General features: G+C 44.0%; 1 protein-coding gene across 1 annotated transcript in view; it reads left to right on the top strand.

Annotated features, from left to right (window-relative positions):
* PAK3 (p21 (RAC1) activated kinase 3) overlaps window positions 1–21,707 on the top strand; it is a 429,164-nt gene that overhangs the window by 21,248 nt on the left and 386,209 nt on the right. Inside the window, exon 2 of the mRNA XM_027535196.1 lies at window positions 15,633–15,728. The gene's annotated coding sequence lies outside the window, so the exon portion shown is untranslated. The remainder of the gene's footprint in view (window positions 1–15,632; window positions 15,729–21,707) is intronic.

Here is a 21,707-nt window from a genome sequence, read left to right as displayed (position 1 = left end):
TTGAAGTTAGAGATTAGTGATGACAAGGATGCATTTTCTGCACCGAAATTATCATATCCTCTCTGTGGATGAATCCCGTGTCTGGAGGCCAGGTTAAGAAGTCATGCACTGGGCTTCCCTGGTGGCTCAGTGGTAAAAAAAAAAATCCGTCTGCCAATGCAGGAGATACAGGTTCGATCCCTGATCCGGGAAGATCCCAAGTGCCATGAAGCAACTAAGCCCATGTGCCACACTATTGAGTCTGTGCTCTAGAGCCAGGGAGCTGGTTCTGAGCCCAGGTGCCACAACTACTGAAGCCCATGCATCCTAGAGCAGGTGCTCTGCAACAAGAGAAGCCATCGTGATGAGAAATCTACACACAGCAACTAGAGTGTAGCCCTTGCACACCACAACTAGAGAAAAAGCCTGCACAGCAATGAAGACCCAGAACAGCCCAAAATAAGTAAATAAAATAAAATGATAAAAAAAGAAACCCTGTATTAGAACATCCTGGAGCCAGAAATTGCAGATTGCAGCTCTGGCTAACCCCTCTCAGGCAAGCTCCTAGAAGAGGAGGATCTAGAAATCCACAGAATGCCCTGAAAGGGAGCCGACTGGTTCCTAGAACAACACCCACCCTCTGCTTCTTATTCCCCTGTATTCCAGGCTCCTGCACAAAGTGGGAAAGCTGGGGCAGGGGGCCAGATGTTGCTCCAGCTTTAGATTCTCTTTACTTTTTTTTTTTTTTTCCCCCTGAGATCACTTCCTCTTTTCTCCAGAGGGTGGCCTGAGGGTGGAGTAAGGGCAAGGTTGAGGTCCCTTGGCGGCTGCACTCTGAGGCATCACCACCCACAGAGGAGCAGCTCTGGCCAATCTGTGGCCAGCTGAGCTGTTAGGAGGAAGCACCATCAAGAGAAATTGGACTTTTTTTTTTTTCTCCCCAGACGGCAGGTGAAAGCTCTGCAAAGCAGCCCAGAGTTGGAGGCAACTTATTCAAGTCCCCATTCTATGGGACTTAGAGGTGGAGACCAGCCCACCCAGGAAGAGGGGAAAGCAGCCCAGGGTTGAGGTTTGGTCCTGCAGCCCTGGACAGAGAGTGGCCATTCCTGCTAATACAAGCTGGACCACAAAACTTGGAGAACCACCTGGGAGGGGTTCCTTCGGAGAACAATAAAGGTGGGATACTAGAAAGAATCAGTACCAAACCCAAGTTTAAGGTCCAGAGGTTGCACAAGAAGCCAATCAAGGGATTGAAATGCCAGAAGGCTGTAGCCTGGCAGGGCTGGAGGAGAGCAGTCTGCAGAGCAATTCCCGTGATGCGATCTGGGTCATGCAGCTGGCTGCTGAGTATCAGCAGGCATGTCAGCTGGCCTCAGAGGTTTAGCATGAGGGATTTGTGGGACACAGGAAAGCATTTGGGGGTGTCAAAGTTGCTCTGACAGAGGAGGTTCTAGCCAGGACACACCAGCAGTGGTTCTGTGTGAATTCAGCATTTGTGAGGCTCAAAGCTTTAAGACTCTTATTTATGTGCTTCATTGGTGCTAGTGGTAAAGAGCTCACCTGCAATGCAGGAGATGTAAGAGATGTAGGTTCAGTGCCTGGGCTGGGAAAATCCCTTGGAGGAGTGTATGGCAACTCACTCCGGTATTCTTGCCTGGAGAATCTTGTAGACAGAGGAGCCTGGTGGCTATGGTCCATAGGGTTGCAAAGAGTCATATGTGGCTGAAGTGATTTAACATGACAGCATATCTTCTTAAGGAGGCCACATGCACTGTGTGTAAGCATGCCAACCCTGAAGCCACTGTGCCCAGCTTTCAATCCTGGCTTTGCTTGTTACCAGCTGTGTGATCTTGGGCAAGTTGCTTAACCTCTCTGTGCCTCTGCTTCTTCATCTACAAATGGAGATTAAAATAATAATACCCATCTCCACAGGTTACGGGCTTCCCTGGTGGCTCAGACAGTAAAAGAATCCACCTGCAATGTGGGAGACCTGGGTTCAATCCCTGGGTTGGGAAGATCGCCTGGAAGAGGACATGGCAACCCACTCCAGTATTCTTGCCTGGAGAATCCCCATGGACAGAGGAGCCTGGTGGGCTACAGTCCATGGGGAAGCAAAGAGTCAAACACAACTGAGCAACTAAGCACAGCTTACCACAGGTTACAGTCAGTTAAAATCAGGCAAAGCACGTAACATGATTATGATAGTGCCTGGCACATAGTGTAAGGGCTCCCCTGGTGGCTCAGTCGGTAAAGAGTTTTCCTGCAATACAGGAGAGCCGTGTTCAATCCCTTCGTTGGGAAAATCCCCTGGAGAAGAAAATGGCAACCCACTACAGTAGTCTTGCCTGGAGAATTCCATGAACAGAGGAGCCCAGTGGGCTACAGACCATGGGGTCACAAAGAGTCAGACATGATTGAGTGACTAGCACTGGCACATAGTGTAAATCTGATACATAGTAGCTGTCATGATTTCACCAAATCAAATTATTTATTCTCTCTTACCCTCTGTTTCCTTATCTGTAACATGGGAATAATAGTATTACCTAACCTCACAGAAAAAGATCTTCACAATCCAGATAATCATGATGGTGTGATCACTCACCTAGAGCCAGATCCTGGAATGTGAAGTCAAGTGGGCCGTAGAAAGCATCACTACAAGCAAAGCTACTGTAGGTGATGGAATTCCAGTTGAGCTATTTCAAATCCCGAAAGATGAGGCTGTGAAAGTGGTGCATCAATATGCCAGCAAATTTGGAAAACTCAGCAGTGGCCACAGGACTGGAAAAGGTCAGTTTTCATTCCAATCCCAAAGAAAGGCAACACCAAAGAATGCTGAAACTACCGCACACTTGCACTCATCTCACACGCTAGTAAAGTAATGCTCAAAATTCTCCAAGCCAGGCTTCAGCAATACATGAACCGTGAACTTCCAGATGTTCAAGCTGGTTTTAGAAAAAGTAAAGGAACCAGAGATCAAATTACCAACATCCACTGGATCATCAAAAAAGCAAGAGAGTTCCAGAAAAACATCTATTTCTGCTTTATTGACTATGCCAAAGACTTTGACTGTGTGGATCACAATAAACTGTGGAAAATTCTTCAAGAGATGGGAATACCAGACCACCTGACCTGCCTCTTGAACAACCTATATGCAGATCAGGAAGCAACAGTTAGAACTGGATATGGAACAACAGACTGGTTCCAAATAGGAAAAGGAGTATGTCAAGGCTGTATATTGTCACCCTGCTTATTTAACTTATATGCAGAGTTCATCATGAGAAACGCTGGGGTGGATGAAGCACAAGCTGGAATCAAGATTGCTGGGAGAAATATCAATAACCTCAGATATGCAGATGACACCACCCTTATGGCAGAAATTGAAGAGGAACTAAAGAGCCTCTTGATGAAAGTGAAAGAGGAGAGTGAAAAAGTTGGCTTAAAACTCAACATTCAGAAAACTGAGATCATGGCATCCAGTCCCATCACTTCATGGCAAATAGATGGGGAAATAGTGGAAACAGTGTCAGACTTTATTTTTCTGGGCTCTAGAATCACTGCAGATGGTGATTGCAACCATGAAATTAAATGACACTTGCTCCTTGGAAGGAAAGTTATGACCAACCTAGACAGCATACTAAAAAGCAGAGACATTACCTTGTCAACAAAAGTCCATCTAGTCAAGGCTACGGTTTTTCCAATGGCCGGGTATGGATGTGAGGGTTGGACTATAAAGAAAGCTGAGCACCAAAGAATTGATGCTTTTGAACTGTGATGTTGGAGAAGACTCTTGAGAGTCCTTGGACTGCAAGGTGATCCAACCTAGTCCATCCTAAAGGAGATCAGTCCTGGGTATTCGTTGGAAGGACTGATGTTGAAGCTGAAACTTCAATCCTTTGCCCACCTGATGGGAAGAGCTAACTCATTTGAAAAGACCCTGATGCTGGGAAAGATTGAAGGCGGGAGGAGAAGGGGACGACAGAGGATGAGATGGCTGGATGGCATCACCGACTCAATGGACATGGTTTTGTGTGGACTCTGGGAGTTGGTGATGGACAGGGAGGCCTGGCATGCTGCGGTTCATTTGGTCACAAAGAGTCGGACACAACTGAGCAACTGAACTGAACTGATCTGATGTATAAATTTATATTATAAATTGAGTCCTATAGCAGAAAAATTTTGGCTTTATTTTTTTTTGTTTGTTTTAAAGGATGATATTGGCATAATTGATGAAATTTGAAAGAAGGTTTTTGATTACATGATAATGTTATATCAATATTAATTTCCTGATTTTAATAATTTTACAGTGGCTACATAAGAGAATTACCCTTCTTTTGTTTAGAAAATAAACACTGAATTACTTAAGGATAAAGGGGCATGATGCCTGCAACTTACTCTCAAATGGTTCGGAAAAAAATAATTGTGTATGTGAGTATAAATATCCATTAAAAGAGAAAAGAATGAAGCAAATGTTAGAAAATGTTAACATTTGAGGAATCTGAGTGAAAAGTATATGAAAATTCTTTATACTACGCTTCTACACTTTGTATTAGTAGAACTTGAGATGAGAATCACAACCCTGGCTGACACCTTTTCAGCCCAGAGAGACCCTGAGCAGAAGGTCCAGGTGTACCATGCCTGGACTTCAGACTCACACATGGGAACTGTGAGATTATAAATTGTGTGTCTGTGTGTGTGTTTAATTCAATCAACAGGAGGTTTCCCAGGTGGCTCAGTGGTAGAGAATCCATCTGCCACTGCCAGAGACACAGGAGATATGGGTTTGATCCCTGGGTCAGGAAGATCCCCTGGAGAAGCGAATGGCAACCCACTCCAGTATTCTTGCTGGAGGATCCGATGGACAGAGGAGCCTGGCAGCTTACAGTCCATGGGAGTTGCAAAGAGCTGGACATAACTGAGCATGCACACATGTGTAACAAGCATTTGAAATGGAAGAAGGGGTAGACTCAAGAGACAGTGTAGATAGGAAATCACCACAATTTGGTGCCTGAACACATGGGGTCAGAGAGAGTAGTTGGAGAGAATCCTGAAGGTAGGAGCTTGGGAATGGGGATTAACTGACAGAAAGAGGCAAATTGAGATGGAGAGCTGGTTGGTGAAAAAATAACCTCTTGGCATGTTAAGTTTGAGTAACTAGGCGACATGAGTGGAAAGGAACTATCCAGTAGAAAGGAGTTAGTTAAGACTGACACCAAATAGGTCAAGGCTGGAGCCAGAGATGTGGGAGTCATCACAATGATTCTGGATACATCTCATGTGAAGGGAAGAAAGGCTGAAAACAGAAGGGTATTCCCACGTCCAGCATGGCACACTCAACTGATTATGAGTACTTGCTCTGATATCAGACAGGTATGGGTTTAAAACCCCAGCTTTGCTCACTGCTAGCTGTGGGCCCTCAAACAAGTTCCTTCATGTCTCTGAGCCTCATTTTTTGCAACTATGAAACAGTGATCTGCACCACACCTGCCTTCCTATGAGAGTTAATCTGTTTAGAGCTCTTAGCCCTGTGCTTGGCACATGGTTGGAGCTGGAGAAACCAGACCTACAATTGTTATTGATTGATATTTCCTTTCATGTGCTTGTCCTCATTAAGTAACCCTTTTCCTCAAAGGCCTGTACAGATCAGTTCAGGTTGCTGTGGTTTGCTGACTAGAAAGAGGCAAAGGTAAACCAGCCTGGTGTCTTCTGCTTATGGGAGCCAGGTCTACAACCTGTCACTGCAGAAGGCAGACTGCTTTTCTCTTCTGGAAATATGGACAAATTAAGAAAAAGGCACAAGGGACTCTAGGAAGTAAGTGTCCGAGCTGATGGAGCAAGGGCAGGCCCCGAAGACTTATCCATAAAGATGTTATGGAAAAGCACAAATGAACCTTTTGGCCAACCCAGTACTTGGCTCACCATGAGTGATTAGTTCTTCAAGAGTCTTCCCTAAGCCATCTGGAGAAAGGGCTATTTGGAGGAAAAGGATAGTCTGATCGAATGTGAAGAATGGGCGCAGTGTGCAAGGGGGCAATTTAATGAAAGCTATCTGGTGCTTACTGGTAAAGAGCCCACCTGTCAGTGCAGGACTTGTAAAAGATGTGGGTTCGATCCCTGGGTTGGGAAGATCCCCTGGAGGAGGGCATGGCAACCCACTCCAGTATTCTTGCCTGGAGAACATTCTTCCCTATGGACAGAAGAGCCTGGTGAGCTCCATGGAGCCAGAGGAGTCCATGGGGTCGCAAAGAGTCAGACATGACTGAAATGATTTAGCATGGAGCATAGATGACCTGATACACTTCTAGGGAGGAAGTGGGTTCTAAGGGAGTGTGACTGGCTCAGAAATGAAGAGATCTGGCTTCATCTACTGGCATTAATTCTCCCTATGGAAGATGTCTGGCTTTGTGACCCCATGGACTGTAGCTCGCCAGGCTCCTCTGTCCATGGGATTTCCCAGACAAGAATGTTGGAGTGGGTTGCCATTTCCTTCTCCAGGGGATCTTCCCAACCCAGGGAGCAAACTCGCATCTCCTGAGTCTCCTGCACTGGCAGGTGGATTCTTTATCAGCTGAGCCACTGGCTTGAAGGCTAGTGGGCATTAGGAAGATGGAGCTCTGGGCATTAGACTTCCAGGTTCATTCCCCCTCCCTGCTGCTGTAACACTGATCAATCTGTAGTCTTCTGCTACTGGATGTTAATGCAATCAAAGAGATCACAGTGACCTTAGGATTTCCTGATTAATCCCCCTGCCCCAGTCAACATTACTTTCTTTAATTTCTCAGTGCTAGACTCATTTTCTCAGCTCACTTGGCTCTGCTCCACATACCTTTCTCCTGTCACGGGGAGAGGGTTAGGGTGAAGCTGTGAAACTCTGGGCGATTTCTTGGTGGCAGCAGATGGAGAATCCTTGTCCTTGAATGAAGGTGTATGCCCCAGAGTGGAAGGTTTTCAGGTCATGACAAAGAGTGATCAGATAAAAAGCAACATTGGGAAATGATAAATGTGTGTGTGTGTGTGAGCACGCACATGAGCATGTGCATGTATGTGAGAGAGATTGAGAAGTATCAGGATCCTGTAAATAAATGAAGAATCTTGGAAAACTGGTAGGAACAAACTGAAATCATTATTTCATCTTCGGCCAAAGGAGGCACAAAAAGAAACCTGCTGAGCCAAAGATAAGGAGCAGGGATTACCAATTTTCCAGAGGCCCCTCATGCTTTGAGATCCTCAGTGGGAAGGAACTTAAGATACAGAAACTGACAGATCAGCTGCTTACCTGGGCAGCCAGAGTCGATGCACTGTTCAAAGCATGACTTATAATTTTTCACCTACAATGTTCCTCTTCCTCTCAGCCACACATAGTGTATTGACCCTTTGCTTGAAATCTTCCATTTATTTCCCAGTGTTCTTAGGATGAAGATAAAACTCCTCACCTGGCCTGAAAGGCTCTACTGATCTGGCCCCTGCCTTCCTCTGCAGTCTCATCTCACACCACCCTTTTCCCATGCCCCAACCCCCACCCCAGCCTTACTGGCTTTAGATCTCCGGATCATGAGAGCTCATCCCTGTCTCATTCATTGTATTTCTTGTCTGCATACCGTGCACCCCCTCCGATCCTTCTAGAGTGTTTACACTATGAAGCAAAGACTTTATCTTGTTCACTAGTATCTCATCACCTAGTACAGTGCCTGCCGTGTAATAGGTGGTCAATAAATATTTGCTGAGTGAATAAACAGCAGGGCAGCAACTGGAAAATGGGCAGCTTCAACCCACCCAAATGGCTCCAAGATGCACTTCAGCTCAACCTCATCGCTAGTGTGCTTTTAGATCCTCTGGTGAAATGAGAGGGCTTCCCTGGTGGATCAGTTGGTAAAGAATCTGCATGCAATGTGGGGGACCTGGGTTGGAAGATCCCTTGGAGAAAGGAACAGCTACCCACTCCAGTATTCTATCCTGGAGAATTCCATGGGCTATTCCATGGGGTCGCAAATAGTCAGACACAACTGAGTGACTTTCACTCAGGTGAAATGAGATGACCAGAAAATGCTGGTTAGAGACTGGTTTGGCCAAGAGAAATTATAATAGTCAGCATAACTGCAGTTATTGAGGCATTAGCATGTGGTGGGGCATTGCTTTAGGCACTTTACCCATTTACTTTCCACAATAACCTTCGGAGGTATTATTAATATTATTTCCATTTGACAATGAGCAACCTGAGACCAAGGAGAGTCTGTAACTTGATTCAAATGGTGGCGGTTTGACTGAAGTGCATCTGCTGTACTGTGGAAGGGTGAGAATATTTTTATTTCCTCTGTTTTTTTTAAATGCCCTGGAACTGTTTCCCTTATGCAATCTCATCATCTTGAACCCAGCCCCAGGAAGCAGGTGGGAGAGGTGCCCATGCTGTGTTGGCAAAACCGCAGCAAGTGCTGATCTAGTTAGCATCCCCTTGGGGAAGGAGCCACTTTGGTGATTGACAATGTAAATTAAAAAGCTGAGATCTTTTCTACTTTCTTGATATTGAAATCTATAAAACCATCAAATCCTAAGCCAGCCTCCCCCAACTAAAAGGGAGTTGCAATCACAAAGCAAATTTAACACCTCTTCCAATTTTTCTGACATCAAGTGGAGTGCTTCCATGGAGGTGAGACTGGCATTAACTTGGAGCTCTGCGTGGCTGTAACCTCGGCTATTACAGGGCCAGATTGCTCCCTGCACCTTCACCTGGGATGTGAAACTGACACACAGGGAAGAGGCAACTGACTAGGCAGGCTTTGCAACCACATGTAGAGAGAACAAAAAGTAAAGCAAGAGACAGAAAAAAGGAGAGTGACCTTCGTTGTTAGGATGTTAGCCCGATCATGGGCATGGTAGAAATGTTTCTTTTTTTCTTTATCCCACCTTTTGGACCCCCTTTAACAAAAGACAACTGTTTAAAACACAATTTGAAATCAGTTTGCCCCTCCCTGCTCAGATCCTGAGTCACATTTGTGGGCTATATGTAGGGCTTTACCTACATACTTTATCCGAACCCTAGAACTAGAGAAGGGACCTAACAGACCATTTGGTTTAACTCATTGACTTTATGTGGGCTTCCCAGGTGGTGCATGGTAAAGAGCCTGCCTGCCAGTGCAGGAGACACAGGAAACTCGGGTTCGATCCCTGGGTCGGGAAGATCCCCTAGAGAAGGAAATGACAACCCACTCCAGTATTCTTGTCTGGAGAGTCCCATGGACAGAGGAGCCTGGCGGGGTATAGTCCAGCCTGGCGGGTTATAGAGTCGAACATGACTTAGCTGCTAAGCAACAATAATTGACTTTAGAGATGGGGAGACGGAGGCCAAGAGAAGGATGGCTTGCTTTTATTTTCACCAAATAGTGTGTGTGTTAGATGATCCTTGGGACTTGTTAAGGGGAGAGAGGGAACAACTTGCATGGTGAAGGGGAAGGGGTGAAGAAAAATGTTAGAATCAATAAGAGTGTTTGATAAAGAGCTAGTCATGTGTCACATAAATGTATACACATTGTGAACAACACCCCTTTCTGTGGCAGAAACAGAAGGGATGTTCTCAGCAGAGGAAGGGTCTCAGCCAAGGAAGCTAAATGGGGGTCATTCATCCCTCCAGCCCCTTTCTGCCATCACAGAGATTGATCCACTCCACCGCCTTGGCTTTCTGTGGGCTCACAACATTTTGCTCGGCAGTGACTTCCAACCACTGCCTCACTCTTGGCTGGTGGCATTTACCTTGTGTGGGAGGGATAATGCCTTTTCCTTTCATCCTTGAATCCATTAGTTTTCTTTGAAGCATGGTGCAGAGTTTTCTGTTTCCAAATTATATGGCAAAAACAGAAATACTGCCAGTTTTCAGTACAGCCTTGTGTAGGCGGTTTGGGGCAACCTGTCCCTCAGGCAGTGTGTATACAGAGTGTGCTCATTTCAGAAGTTGATAGTAAATCCTGTAAAGAGGGAGGCAGAAAGTACCAGGTCTTCTTCCTTTTCTACTTTAAAGGGAGATAGACTTGAAGTGGGGTGGATCTAGAAACCCTGGAGAAAGCCAGCCCAAGAGCAGTAGTAGACCCTGCCTGGGGAGTCGGTAGTAGACCCTGCCTGGGATAGCTTTTCTTTGATTTGCTGTCAGACCTTGGGTAAGTCACTTCCCCTCTTTGTGTCTCTGTATTTTTTTTTCTGCCTCTTCTGCCATCTTCCCTGGCGGCTCAGATGGTAAAGAATCTGCCTGCAATGCAGGAGGCCTGGGTTTGATACCTGGGGTGTGAAGATCCTCTGGAGAAGGGAATGGCTACCCACTCCAGTATTCTTACCTGGAGAATTCCATGGACGGAGGAGCCTGGCGGGCTACAGTCCATGGGGTTGCAAAGAGTCAGACACAACTGAGCAGCTAACACTTTGACTAACACTTTCTGCCTCACAGGATACCTGAAAGGAATAAATGTGGAGAAAATAGACACACATATGCTTTGGACAGTCAAAATTCAATATAAGTGCAACTCTTATTGTTTTGTTTTACACCTTTTCTTGCCTTTGTTGGTTGGAACCCTTGGGGTATGGTCTTGAACTTGAATTGGTATAGAACATCTAGCATAGATCCAAGGTCTCTGGAACTACAGAGGGGAGAGGGTGGAGGGATCAGTAAGGATGGAAACAGAGCCCCCATGAATCATAGCCCCACCACTTCCTTGACCTCTCTATCTATGTCTCTGAGCTCAGTTCCTCATCTATAAAGTGGAGTTGCTCTGAGGATTTAAGTGAGTCAATGAATGGAAAGTGCTTATGCTGGCAGCACTGGCATGAAGTAGGTGTTTGATAGTAATGACTGTGATTGCTGTTATTTGCTTCTACGTCTTGAGGAGAACTGTGATGTCTTAATGCCAGTGTATGGCTGGTCCTTGGTAAAAGAAAATATAGATTCTTAGGTCTCACGCTGAAGAAATTCTGATTCTGTAGGTTTGGAAGGGGGCAGAAGTATATGTATTTAACAAGGACTCCAAGGGACTCTGATGTGGCACCAGATTTGGGAACCATTAGTCTGAAGCAGTGTTTTTCAAGCTGCCAATTATTACCCACGGCTAAGAAAATCAATTTAGTGAGTAGTGATCAGGATTAAAAAAAAGGAGGGGGGGATGAACCGGGAAATAATAATGCACAATACACACAATAAGGGTAAGGATTGCTTCATGATATGTTTATTGTCTATCTACATATATATATATATATATATATATATTTAGTAATGTGTGCTATATGAATGACAAACATATTTCTTACTGTAGATCATGACCCAAAATGTTGGAGTGTACTAATGGGTGCTATGTTCCATTTAGAAACACTGGTATCCAGAGAAATCACCTGTCAGGTCCCAGCCCAGACAATAAATGGCCAACAAGAGAATGGAGTAGGATCCATTTCTCCTCTTCACGTCTCTGCCATGCTGTGCTTGGGTTGACAGAGTTGGTTGTTTTCTGATTAGAATGAGTTCTGATACCTTGTAATGGCCCTGGCCTGAGATGTAAGGGCAAGGCAGGATATTGCTACAGGTATCAGGCTAATTGCTTTGACCCCCATTAGACAGAAAATGCATCTGGGTGAATGACAGTGTTTAGTTGCTCTTGATTAGGGAATGCTTTGTAAATACAATTTGCTTGTCTCCTTCTCTCAGACTTTGATACTTATTTTACCACTTGAAACTCTTTTGTTGCCTTTGTGAAATCAAAAAATAAGCTTAAAACTGTGTTTCAATTCACATCAGCCACGGTCAGTGTCTTCTTACTCCCTACTTGGTATGTAAAGGGCATTAGCACTCCTAAACCTTTCCCTACACGCGCCATCTAAAGGGAGCCAAACACCTGGACTCCAGCCCATTGTGGTCCTGGGAATAGCTTCCTTTGGCAGTGAGGCTTTCTCAGAGCAGCTTCTGTTAACTGCAGGCCTTGCTGGATTCCCCTGCCCTACTACTTCAGAACTCCCTATCTGCTTTATATTTTCTCTGTGCTACTTATCAAAACCTATCATGTTATATTGTAAAGAATAAACAATGTACAAAAATAATCACGTATATCCAGATACTGTTTTCTAGAAAGACTGGAAATCAAATTTTATGTAAAGTCTTCCACTTTTTTAATGTTGCCAGGTCTTCCTATTTTTTTCTAGAAAGCTTGGAAACTGAATATTTCTATAAAATCTTCTGATTTTTAAGTGTTGCTTACCAGATCAAAACAATTTTAAACAGTATTTGGGCCCAAGAAAATATGTTCCTGGCCCAAATTTGGTTTGTGGATCACCAGTTCGTGGAACACAGGGTCTATGAGAGGCTTTGTCATGGGACATCGACTAGTGAGGAAGGAAGTACAGCCTCAGAGAGGCTGGTCACCTTCCCTGTGGTCACACAGCTAGATAGGATCAGAGCGGGATCTTGAACCCACCTTTCTTGCTTCTTAGTGCTCTCTCTCATTCACCCCGTGCCTGCTGGACTGCCCCACTTCTGCTGAGGATTGAGCCACGCTGGCCTTTGTGGAGGACAACGTTTTGTTCAGTCCCAAGTGTCCTCACAGGGGATATAACACAGTCATCACCACCCATCTGATAAGCACCAGGCACTTCTCGGCACAGAGTGTGTGAATTTACCTGCCTTCCCAATCTCAACCGTGGATATGGCCTCTTGTCACTCTTTATTGCTTTTGCTCCAGTGATAGGATCAAGATAAGGTCTTTATAGGAATGTTATTAGCATTACTCCCAGCCAGCGTACCTTCCAGTAGAATCAGTGTGTTCTAGGATAAAGAATCTGGGGCTTCGAGTCCAGAGGGCTGGGCTGAATTCTGAGATGTGTGACCTGAGACAGCTTACTTAGCCTCCCTGGCCTTCAACTTACTTTACTGTGAAAATGAGAAAAGTAAAATCTTGTCTGTCTCCTTTGAAGCAAAAGTGAGACAATATGTATGAGACCTATTGGAAAAGACAATGTTTTACAGCTGTGAGGTGAGATTATCATTATGAAATCAGCAAAATAATTACTGAGCACCTACTAAGGGGAAGCTAAGAGACCATTTATTCAGGGCATGCCAAGAAACTCAAGACCTAGCTGCCTCTGTGAGCTCTAGTCTAACTGAGAAAAAGGGACATATGTGAGTTGAAGGAGAGCCAGCACTACCAAGCCAGAGATGACCAGGCTGAATGAAATGTACAGGCTGTATAATAAGAGAGATTGTGGTGGAAAGGGCTGATCACTGAAGGATTCCTGGAGGGAGTTGCATTTGAGCTGTGTTTGGAAAAAAAAATTAGTAGGATTGTGGTGAAAGAGGAAAGAAGGACATTCTAGAAAGGGACAACAGCACAGTTATCTATGTTGGAGACCTAATCTCCATAGAGTGGAGGGTTCAAGTAGTGACTGGCAGATAATCACTTCTTCACTTGGCTGGAATACAGAAGAGACAATCAAGAAAAGTATGATTCTCATGAAATCAAAATAGAGTCCAGGTGGGGCAGTGGACATGGTTGATTACGTTACACAAGGGGCTGATACTGTACAATGGTCATAATAATAGTTCCCACTTTAAGGGACTGTTCTGAGCATTGAAGGAGGTCATGTTTTGGAAACAGCACAGAACCTTATACAAATAAATGGTAAAGAATCTGCCTGCAGTGTGAGAGACCCGGGTTCAGTCCCTGGGGTAAGAAGATCCCCTGGAGAAGGGAATGGCAAGCCACTCCATTATTCTTGCCTGGAGAATCCCATGGACAGAGGAGCCTGGAGAGCTATAGTCCATGGGGTCACAAAGACTCAGACATGACTGAGTGACTAACACATATTATACATGATTAGGACTAAAGAAATGTTAGTTGTCATTCTCATCGTAATCATTTTTCATCTTACATTGATGTCAGGGGGTAATAACATGGCCTTTGAATTCTGCCTGATATTAGTTGCATCACCTTGGGCAAGTCATATCACCTCCCTGTTTCTCAGTTTCCTGTCTTTAAAATGGGAGTAATACTAGTGCCAACTGAAAAGGCTATTGTGAGCTTAAATGAATTAATCCAAGTAAAGTGCTTATCCCCATGCCTGGCACAAGGAAAGCACTCAGTAGATGTTAGCTATTACAATGACGATGGCTAGGTAATGCAATATGATTGCATAAAAAAAATCGGGGAAATGGACAAACAAACAAAATCACCTGGAATCCTACTACTAAGATACAACTGCTTGTTATTATTGTGAGATCTGGTTCTTAAATCTGAAATGTCTTTTATTGAGAAAATTAAAACTTCTGAAAATGATGTCAATTTGGGATGCACTAGTCATTTCGTTCAGAGAAGGCAATGGCACCCCACTCCAGTACTCTTGCCTGGACAATCCCATGGACGGAGGAGCCTGGTAGGCTGCAGTCCATGGGGTCGTTAGAGTTGGACACGACTGAGCGACTTCACTTTCACTTTTCACTTTCATGCATTGGAGGAGCAAATGGCAACCCACTCCAGTGTTCTTACCTGGAGAATCCCAGGGACGGGGGAGCCTGGTGGGCTGCCGTCTATGGGGTCACACAGAGTCGGACACGACTGAAGCGACTTAGCAGCAGCAGCAGCAGCAGCAGCACTCATTTCGTTAAATATTTACTGAGCACCTACCATCTGCTACTGATACTCCAGAGGTTGAGAGTTAGCCAAAAACAGGACATACAGGATCCCTGCTTATACTTATAGCCCATTAGATGAGGATAGGAAACAAAACTAAATAAGTCAAATGAAAATATAAGATAAGCAGTGAGTTTTGCCCACCCAGGTCTTGGATAACAATAAGCAAGAGGGGACAGCCTCAGTAGTTCCTGTCCAGCTGTCCTTACCACTCTGTAGACCACAGAGAGAGGCTCATTGATCCAGGGAGGACATGGCGATCTCATAGGAGAAAGATGTAATCTTTTAAAGCTGAAAGGGCCCTGGTTACTGTGATTCTGCCACTGGGTATCTGTTCATCCATCCTTGTCTTAAAATAACAGTCTTACCAGGCTACTCCACGTCCTGCAGGACCCTCTCAAGGTCAGAAAGCCTTTTTTGACAGGTTTACTGAAAAATCTGCCTCCTTGCTACCACTAGGTGGCAGTAGTCCTAGTTCTGTCACCTGAGCAACCCAGTTAAGTATGTATATGGGAATGCTTCCGAGATTGGAAAGCATGCGGGTATCCTATATGGGATGTTTCTCTTTTTTAGACCCTGTGTCTCTGGTCCCTTCAAGAGCCACTCTTGTTATGGGATGGTTTCCAGCTCCTTTGTCAAGTTCGTGACCATCCTCTGGAGATGTTTCCCTTTGTTAATGATCCTCTTGCAATGTGGGGCATAGATTGGAACAGGAGACTCTGGGAGAGAACAGCAGAGACTGAAGTGTGACAATTATATTCTGGGGTCTAGAAGCCATACTTTAATTAATACAACCTAAAATGTGCTCCATTTTTAGCAGCTACATAATTTAGTTACATTATGCTATGGGTCAACTTGAACTGCTAGATCTTTTTTGAATTGCCTGTTTTTATGTGACCTGCTGCCAAGCCATGCTTCCCTTATTCTGCCCTCACAAAATAGACTTTTAAATTTTTGAGAATATTTTTCTTTATCTTATAATTTTCACCTTATTACTTCTTTTAATTTTAGCCCTGTACTCCAGCCATTCTGAGCTCATTTTGAATCTCAGTTCTGTTCTTCAACAAATTTGATATCCCCACCAGTTTTGGGTCATCTTCAGACGTGGTAAGTACGTTTTCTGTGTCATCTAAGTCTGGGATCCCCAGACTCCGGGCCACAGACTGGTGCCTCCTGTCAGATCAGCAGCACCATTACATTAGAAATAAAGTGCACAATAAATGTTATGTGCGTGCTTCATCCTGAAACTATTCCGCCCCGCAACTCCCTAGTCCATGGAAGAATGGTCTTCTGGGAAATCAGTCCCTGGTGCCAAAAAGGTTGGGGATCACTGATCTAAGTTACTAGTAAAAGTGGAAAAGCCCTGTGGCCTTTCTCTGGTGACTTTTCTCCTGCTTGCTACCTATGTTTTGTGTAAAATTTTTGATCAATTGCCAGTCTATTTCACCTGTGTTATAACCTGGTTAATATATCGCTGTCTTGTCTTAAGTCATTTGTGGGAAAGTGGTAGGATATAATTTCAGATGCACTGCTGAACCTAAGATATGTTGTAGTTACAAAAGTCAGGATGGATGGAAGGTGATCCAAGAAGGTTTCTTTTGTTTTGTAAAATGGAAACTATTGTACTTTTTCCAATGATAAAAGTAATATAAGCATGTAAAGGTCAGCAGCATTCAAAAGTATATGAATTAGAAAGTCCTTCTGTAATTCTTTGTGATGACCAACTTCTGGATAACTGTGGTTCATGGTTTTGTGTATTCATAAACACAGATCTGTGATATAAATCGAATCATGCTACAGAGAATGTTGTGTGACCTACTTTTTTACCTTATAAGCTTTTGGAAATGTCTTTCTTTGTCAGAATATATAGTTTCACTTCATCCTTTTGAACAACACAGTGTTTTTTTCTGCAGATGCATCCTAACTTAACTCATCAATCCCATATTGATGGAGCTTTACATCACTGGCGAATTTTTGCTGTTGTGTAAGCAGTGATGCATGATGAACTTTCTTTGCTGGCTTGAGATGTGGTGTTGGTTGCTGGGTTTTGCCTCCCCTGGATTTCCTGTCCGTCTGGGATCTTGTTTTCAATGTTATGAATGTCAAAGGCTGCTTCTACCAAAGACATAAACTAAAGAAGGGTCTGCCAACTCCTTGCTCATCATGTTTTGAGTTTGCAAATCTAAACCTTATCCTTCTTTGAAGGGTAGTTAAAGATGTTTGAACTCTCTGGGGCCTTAGGAGAACCAAGAACCAAGGTACCCCAAGACCAAGTCTGGAGTGATAGACAGGTTCTCCCCATCACATACCGCCAGCTCTGCCAAGTGAGGCCAGTTACCAGGCCCTGTATAGTTTCTTTCCTTCTCATCTTCACACTTTCTCTCTTCCATGGAGTCTTCCTCCCTATACACATGTACCTCCCAGACTAAGTTAGAAGCCACCTGCTCTGAACTTCCAGAACATGTTAAGAGTGTGGGCTTGAGAGTCAAACCTGTGTTTGAATATCACAGCTGTACCTTCCCAGTTCTGTGATCTTATATAAGTCACCTATCCTTTCAGGGCCTGATTATCCTCATCTGTAGAATGGAAATAAAACTATATAAGATATTTCAAAACACCTAACCCAATGCCTGGCTGATATAAAGCACTTAATAAATGTTAGCTGCTATTATAGCATCATGGGTGATCATATTACCTATTCCATAGACTTATGACTCTTACAGGAGAATGTATGTAAAACTTAACACAGTGCTTCACATACATTGAGTGTTAAATAAATGACAATTATTTATTGTATTTCTATCTCCCTTTGGATACTTAACCTCAATATATTTTGTGTGATTTCTGTTTGTGTTCATGTCTTGATCTCCTCCTCTAATGTATAAGCTCCCTTGTGAGCTGAGTTCTCTCTCTCCCATTCTCTCTTTCTTCTCCTCCCTAGCACCTAGCACCCTACCAACTAGAAAGCATAAAAGACCCAGTGCTGGGGATTAGTGGGGCTCTTTAAAATTTCGATGAATGAATGCTGCTATCACATCTTAAAATCTCTTTATCACTGTATTGTGTTCTTGTTAGTAACCATCTTTCCCATTAACTGATCAAGGGGGCCTTACTGATCAAGGGGGCCTTGTCCATAGGGCTGGACATGGCATACATATTCCAACCACTGAGCCACTGGTCACAGAGCTAGCAATCTATGGAATCATAGCTTTGGGAAGGTTTCCAGAAAACAGTGGCCTTGAATCTGTGTTTATCTGAGCAGAATGTATTTGTATGTTGCTCTCAGGTTTCTGTCTAAATGGAAAGGGACATCAGGCACCAGCTTAGTTTAGGTCACCCTGAAGTTGTTTCTCTCCTTTCACTCATGCCCTCCACATAGCAGCAAGAGCTATATTCAGTTCAGTTCAGTTCAGGTGCTCAGTCGTGTCCGATTTTTGCAACCCCATGAATCGCAGCACGCCAGGCCTCCCTGTCCATCACCAACTCCTGGAGTTCACTCAGACTCACGTCCATCGAGTCAGTGATGCCATCTAGCCATCTCATCCTCTGTCATCCCCTTCTCCTCCTGCCCCCAATCCCTCCCAGCATCAGAGTCTTTTCCAATGAGTCAACTCTTCATATGAGATGGCCAAAATACTGGAGTTTCAGCTTTAGCATCATTCCTTCCAAAGAAATCCCAGGGCTGATCTCCTTCAGAATGGACTGGTTGGATCTCCTTGCAGGCCAAGGGACTCTCAAGAGTCTTCTCCAACACCACAGTTCAAAAGCATCAATTCTTCGGCGCTCAACCTTCTTCACAGTCCAAATTTCACATCCATACATGACCACTGGAAAAACCATAGCCTTGACTACACGGACCTTTGTGGGCAAAGTAATGGCTCTGCTTTTCAATATGCTATCTAGGTAGGTCATAACTTTCCTTCCAAGGAGTAAGCGTCTTTTAATTTCATGGCTGCAGTAACCATCTGCAGTGATTTTGGAGCCCCCCAAAATAAAGTCTGACACTGTTTCCACTGTTTCCCCATCTATTTCCCATGAAGCGATGGGACCAGATGCCATGGTCTTCATTTTCTGAATGTTGAGCTTTAAGCCAACTTTTTCACTCTCCTCTTTCACCTTCATCAAGAGGCTTTTTAGTTCCTCTTCACATTCTGCCATAAGGGTGGTGTCATCTACATATCTGAGGTTATTGATATTAGACAATAGTAAACCAGATCATCTTGGAAGACAAGCTATGATGAACCTAGACAGCATATTTAAAAGCAAAGATATCACTTTGCCGACAAAGTTCCGTATACTCAAACTATGGTTTTGCCAGTAGTCATGTATGGATGTGAGAGTTGGACCATAAAGAAGACTGAGCATCGAAGAATTGATACTTTTGAACTGTGGTGCTGGAGGATACTTTTGAGAGTCCATTGGATAGACAGGAGATCAAACCAGTCAATTCTAAAGGAAATCAACCCTGCATATTCATTGGATAGACTGATGCTGAAGCTGAAGCTCCAATACTTTGGCCACCTGATATAAAGAACTGACTCACTTTCAGTTAGGTGTTTTGAAATATCTTATATAGTTTTATTTCCATTCTACAGATAAGGATAATCAGGCCCTGAAAAGATCGGTGACTTCTTTAAGATCACAGAACTGGGAGGGTACAGCTGTGATATTCAAACACAGGTTTGACTCTCAAGCCCACACTCTTAACAAGTTCTGGAAGTTCAGAGCAGGTGGCTTCTAACTTAGTCTGGGAGGTACATGTGTACAGGGAGGAAGACTCCATGGAAGAGGGAAAAGAGCCTGATGCTGGGAAAGATTGAGGGCAGGAGAAGCAGGGGGTGACAGAGGATGAGGTGATTGAATGGCATCATCAACTTAATAGACATGAGTTTGAGCAAACTCCAGGAGATAATGAAGGACAGGGAAGCCTGGCATGCTGCATTCTATCATGCTGGAAAGAGTTGGACATGACTGAGCGACTAAACAACAAGAAGGAGGGGGAGGAGAGGACTTGGAGACAATAAGTATAAACAGCTGCTTCAAGGTTTTAATATAAGGAGCACGGCAGCAGTGGGGCAGTAGTAGTATCTGGAGGTGGGGTTAGAGTTGAAGAGAAATAAATAATATGAATGATCTAGTCTCAGACCTCAGAATGTAAGTTCCTTGAGGGCAGGGATTTTGTCTCATGTGTCTGTGCCACCTCCCACAGTGCCTAGCACGGAGTTGGAATTCCATAACTGTTGTTGAGACATAGAGAGAGACTTGTGGTTGTTGAAGGGAGGGAATGAGGAAGGGACACATTAGGAGTTTGGAATTAGCAGATGTAAGCTCTAATATATAGGATGGGTCAACAACAAGGTCCTACTGTATAGCACAGGGAACTATATCCAATATCCTGTAATAAGCCATAATGGAAAAGAAGATGAAAAAGAACATACATATCTATATATAACTGAATCACTTTGCTGTACACCAGAAACTAACACAACATGGTAAATCAACTACATACTTCAATGACAATGAAAATTTTAAAATCTTGTTGATTAAGTGAATGATCAAATGTTTGAAAGAATTAATGGAACTAGGGACTTCTCTGGTGATCTGGTGACTAAGACTCTTTGCTCCCAAATGCAGGGATCCAGGTTTGATCCCTGGTCAGGGAACTAGATCCTGCATGCCTGAACTAAGATCCCACATGATGCAATTAAGACCCAATGCAGCCAAACAAATAGTAAACAGAAAAAATCAATGGAAGTAAATGTTAAAGCATTGAATAAGAAATAATAGCAGGATAAAGTGGTAGGTGAATTGCATAGAACCTTGGCTTGAGTCCCAGTCATTCCTGCCACACTCCTGGCACATCAAGCTTACCTAAGAGCCAGACAGCCTAGACATGGGTTGGCATGACACAACTCCCTTTGCTGAGAGGGCATGCTGTATCTCTGCAATCCTCTGCTCCATGAAGCAGACAGGCTTTGGGACTGTAAGAACTGGGTGCAGCCAGATGAGACAGCAAAGCTCAGGAGCGTGCCAGAAGAGAAACCCCTGTGCTTCATCACCATTCTCTGGGCGTGGTCAATCTGTAGCACAGGGCACATTTGAGACATGGGTCGCAGTGCTATCCCAGTCTGCCCCTCCTGGCTGGAGGGTGATTCATAACCTCCTGTTGCTCATGCCAAGGAATAGCTAAACCAGAGTCCAAGGAGAAGCCGATGGCCAAGCAGCCACCAGAAACCTTGGCCCTGGCTCCTCCCAGTTGCCACATTGCATAATCCTCACAGAGTAAGGTGATGGTCAGCGCACTGGGGCTTCCCCCAGGGTTCTTGTGACTCAGCCGTTGCTGGAAAGATGGCATGGCCCAGTATCGGACTAGCACACAGGAGGCACTTTTGAATGAATGGACCCTTTGGGACTCTGGGAACTAATACGAATGGTGAGGAAAGAGTGCTTCTTTATCCATGCCTTCCCTGTCATCTCACTCAGTGCCTAGACATAGTCCTGTGCAGCGATACAGCCACAGGCAAGAGCATGTCCTGGGCTGGGAAGAAAGGATGTAGTTAGTTGGCAGTACCCCCAGACAGACCTTTTCCATCTCCCCACCTGGCACCTGAAGAGTCCACTATCGTGTCAGGTCTTAGGAGTCCAAAGAGTTTATTTCAACCCGCATTGACCTAACACTTAATCTGAATCACATCCTGTGTATTTTCTCAAAGTTGTTACTATAATAATAAAACAACAACAACAACTAATAATAATAATTGCAGCTGACACACATTGAACACCTACTATGGGCCAGCCACTGGACTAAGCACTTTATATATATTATCTGTTGTACTCCTTACGGCACACCTGTGAGGTAAATGCTATTTTTAAAAATTGAACTGTAAATTGATTTACAATGTTGTATTAGTTTCAAGTATAAGGTAAAGTTAATCAGTTATAGAGATATATAATATATAGTCACTCTTTTTTAGATTGTTTCCTCATATAGGTTATTACAGATTATTGAGTATAGTTCCCTGTGCTATACAGGAGGTCCTTATTGGTTGTTTAATTTATATACAACAGTGTGTACATGTCAATCCC

This window comes from Bos indicus x Bos taurus, chromosome X, assembly GCF_003369695.1.
Source record: "Bos indicus x Bos taurus breed Angus x Brahman F1 hybrid chromosome X, Bos_hybrid_MaternalHap_v2.0, whole genome shotgun sequence".
Classification (NCBI taxonomy): domain Eukaryota; kingdom Metazoa; phylum Chordata; class Mammalia; order Artiodactyla; family Bovidae; genus Bos; species Bos indicus x Bos taurus.
This window is presented reverse-complemented; position numbering and strand designations above follow the sequence as displayed.